Source organism: Hypanus sabinus, chromosome 10 (assembly GCF_030144855.1).
Source record: "Hypanus sabinus isolate sHypSab1 chromosome 10, sHypSab1.hap1, whole genome shotgun sequence".
NCBI lineage: Eukaryota > Metazoa > Chordata > Chondrichthyes > Myliobatiformes > Dasyatidae > Hypanus > Hypanus sabinus.
Genome location: NC_082715.1, coordinates 145917470 through 145922066, shown reverse-complemented (window position 1 = coordinate 145922066; position 4597 = coordinate 145917470).

Here is a 4597-nt window from a genome sequence, read left to right as displayed (position 1 = left end):
TTCGACCTCAGACGTTCTCACACTGTTGGCAATCGAAATTATTTGACCAGAAGATGTTGCCATTAAAAGGCCATCTGAGTCTGACCGGTCCGTTGCAACCGGTTACCTTTCCGTCCACTGCTTTGGCCTCGTCAACATCTGCACACTTGGATGACCACGTGCTGTTAGAACCCTTGCTGAACGCAGACTGTTGCATCACAGAATGTTTTCCTGTTACTGCGGATACATGCTTGATGCGAGGCTGTCCGTTGGAAGCCGCTGGGAATTAAATTTAGTTAAAGGGAAGGAATCTTCACAGGACCGATTGCCCTGGACTCTCGAACTGCACGGAGCACAAGAGTTGGACCAAGACGAAACTGCTCCTGATCTGGGCACGCCGCCGAGTAGTCTAACCACTGGGCTCACGGGACAGTTTGGACAAGCCCTTGTAAGGTGCTTCCCCTCCAGCTTATGGGAGAAGATAACCTCCCACTCTGAATGCACGTCGCAACCTTGGCTCAGCTGAAAGTCCAGCTGGACAGAGAACACTATAGCAGAGTACAGGCCCCTCGGCCCACGATGCTTTTAACCTGCGCCAGGATCAATCTAGCCCTACACGGCCTTCCTCGCTTCTGTCATCTATGTGCTTATCTGAAAGGTTCTAATACATTCTGCATGCACCACCACCCCAGCAGTGCGTTCCGCGCACCCACCGCTCTGTAAACACGATATTTGTCATCACCCCTCCGCCCCACATTTTCCTCCAATCACCTGAGCCATCTCCCCCCGGGAAGAAATATCTGGTTATCCACTCGATTTGTCTATTTTAACATCTTGTACACCTTTATCGTCACCTCTCATCCTCCTTCGCTCCAAAGAGAAAAGCTCCAGCTCGATCAACCTACCCTTATAAGACATCCGCTGTAAGACCCAAGTGTTCTCGTCCTGCTGAAACATGAAAAGAGCCCTCTTCTACTCGAGGTGTGGCATCTGGTGGGCAGAGGGGGTGTGTGTGTGGGGGGGGGGGGGGGGGGAAGAATGGCTGCTTCCTGGTTTAACCAACAACTTACGCCTAAAGTTCAACGATTTGCAAAACTCGTTTCGACTTTCTTGCGTCTGGACACACGTCCGTGGGCAGGAATTAAAATTTAACAAAACCATATACTTAAAACGTCGAATCAAAATACTGAAAACAATTCACTTTCTACTGTTAGCCGCAGCTGACCTGATGTACCGGCAAACTGTTGGATAGCTCACGTCGTGCCTTCACAAGAAAGGGAGCAGGGAGGAGCGAGGCTTTGATCGAGGGAAAGGATTCTCAGTTAGAACTTATTTGCATTTGGAAAGGCAGTGGTTGGTTAGGGGTAGCCAACAAGCTTAGCACGAGAGAAATAAAGTCTTATAAATGTGTTTTTTTTTTGGGGAGGTAAACAAGAGGATTAACCAGGGCAGAACATTGACGTTGTCTGCCTAGACTTGGAACAAGGCATTTAACAAGGTTCCACATGTAAACTGTCCAGAAGGTTAGAACACAGACTCCGGGGCGAGCTAGCCAAATGGACACAAAATTGACTTCAGAGGGTGGAAGTGCAAGATTGTTTTTCAGAGTGGAGGCCTATGACCTGTGGTGTGCAGCAGGGACTGTTGCTGGATCTACTGTTCTTTGTCATAGGTATTAATGATTTGGATGTGAATGTAGGTGACATAATTAATAAACCTGCAGGTGATACCAAGTTGGTGGTACAGTGGACCCTGAACGAAGTTTGTCAAATATTTCAAGAAGGTATACATCAACTGGGAAAGTAGCAAAGGGAATGGCCGATGGAATTTGGGAAATTAAACCACGGTAGGATATACAGAGTGAATGGCAGGACCCTGGGTAGTGCTGTTGAACAGTGAGACTTCGAGATACAATTGCATTGTTCCATTGAGATGGGAACAGTATAGACAGGATTGCGAGGGCAGAGTATAGCACTCTCGCCTTTATTGGCCAAGGCATAGAGTACAAGGGCCAGGACATTGTGTTTTACAAAATGTTGGCTGGGGTTCAGGAAAGATGCGATTAAGCTAATGAGGGTACAGAAAAGATTTCCAATGATGTTGCCTGGATCAGAGAGTTCGAGCTGGAAGGAGAGACTGGATAGATTGTGATCGTTTTCACTGGAGCAAATGGAGATGGGGATACAGTATTCAAAATCAGTTTCCTGTGGTTCATGTGTCGTGGCTTTCCCATGGTAGGAATGCTTATAGCGAGAGGACATAGGCTTAAAGGGAGTTTGGGCGGGGGGGGGGGAGGGGTGCGGTTGGTTGATCTCCAGAAAGAGCAGTTAGAAGGGGTGGTGAAGAGAGAGGGAGTAATAACAGAGGCAGGTGATGAGGTATTTAAATAAGTAAGGAACAGAGGGATGTGGAATTAATGCAGGCAACGTAATTAGTATGGGTGGACATCATGGTTGTAGTGGGCTGAAGGGCTAGCTTCTATACTATGAACTATGTATTCCTTTCATCCTAAGCTGCTCCAGTTCTTGGTTTGTTTGAGACGTACTCACAAAATTATTGGAAGAAAATGGAGTTAGGGTATTTATCAACTAGATACTCATAAGCTGACTTGCTGAGGTCTCTAATTTAACAGTTTTCTCCTCAAGGTTTCCTTGAAAGTACCTTTCTGAAATAATTCTTATTTATACAAAGCCATCAATCAGGAGCCTGATGGATTACTTTATAGAGTTACGAGCAGCAGAGATAGGATAGATGGTCTTTTTCTCAGTGCAGGGAAGAATGGAACTAGAACAGAGATTTATAGAGGGGAAAAAAATTTGAAAGGATTCAGAAGGGCAAGTTTTTCCACATGGAGGGTGTGGTTATCTGGAACGAGCTGCCGCAGAATATGGTAGTGGCAGTTACAATATTTCAAAGGTATTTGGATAGGAAAGGAGTAGAAGCATAGAGACCTCAGACAGGTAAAATGTGGACAAGATAGTCCAAAAGGGCCACTTCTCTGCTGTACAAATCTATGATTCATGTGCACTCAAATCCCTCTGGCCCCATTTTGCATGTCTGTCCAGGGAGATTAATTGAACCATCTACTGGAGTGTCTTTAACACTGAAGTATGCAATGATATTTCAGTAATCCCTCTGGAGAAACATTTGATGGTTGCATGTGTTTGGGGAGAGGACCTTTAGTGTCCAGTCAAAACAACTGAATGAAATAAACGATCTTCAGCTATTGTAAATTTGTGTTCGCCTGTCAATTGGCAAAACTACAGCTGGAAATTTTAAATCCATTTGAATGAGGTCAGTCTTTATGTATAGTTTTCATAAATTCTATTGCTCCTTTATTTTCCTATAAACCCTTGCAAGAAAATGATTCACAAGGTAGTATATGGTGACTTGTATGCATTTCAATAATAAATTTACTTTGACTTTGATAACATCAGCTTCTCCAATCTTTCCATAATACTTTCATCCATCTTCTCTGGTACCAATCTAAAAAATATTTTCCAGGCCTCAATGTTCAGTGCATCACAGCAAGTTCAAGTATTGCAGTGTCAGCTGATATTTGCGCACAATTTCTAAACACACTCGACTTAATGAAACACACCGCACCGTGATCTTATACATCAATTGTTTAAGCAACAGAAGATGGAGCAAATCCTGATGTGCATAGTGATTTGAAGTTGTTATACTTTTGGTTGCTTTGGTGCTATTTCCCTGTCCCATCCTCAACATTGCATCATGTTGAATCACAGGATTTAGTTGTGCTGGATTGAATGCAGTGCCCATCAATAACAATGGGTAGGGTAGGGTAGGGTAGGGTAGGGTAGGGAGTAACAAATCAAGGTCAGATTTAGCTCTGAGTATTGCCTCTACAGTTTGAAGCAATGTCCACACAAATATAGCAAAAGGAACCGGAGATGATGCAAGGTTTCAAAGAACTTCAGAAAGCCAAATCACTGTAAAGCTGATGCCCAGGCACTGTCCTTTGGCATTTTTAACAGAAATTCCAGAGAAATTAGTGAAGAGATAACAATCTTTATCCTCCCAATAACTCATACAGGCCAGCTGGTTTTCTTCTCCCTTGATTCATGTTTCCCATCCCCCTTACCATCCTCCCCCCAACAATCTGCGTATCATCCATCCCCTCCCTCATCTATCTTGTTCTAAAGAACCACCGTCCTACCCCATTTTGTGTTAGAACAGATCGGCAAACTTAACTTTGTCTCAGTCCTGATGGTGGATCCTGACCCAACCTCTTGCCTTGAATTCTTCCAGCATATTTTTTTGTTCCAAATTCCAGTGTCTTTAGTTTCCTTTCATTTTTTAAAAATCCATTAAATATTTATTCCCTAGAGCATCAATTGAATGAAGGTCAATAAGGCTCTGTGAAAACTCGAGTGAATTTTTTTTTTAAAAACAAATCAGATTAGGTGATAGAACAATGGGGAGAAGAGATGGGAAATTTGATGCTAATGCTACAGGTAAACTCTTTTTACCCAAATGGAAGGAATTAGTGCAAATTGAATGGACATTAAATTCAGAGAGGAAAAGGCATATGTACAAGAATGATCAGAATACAGCCCAAATGAAGCAGATTCTTAGGGTTGAGCATATTGAATTC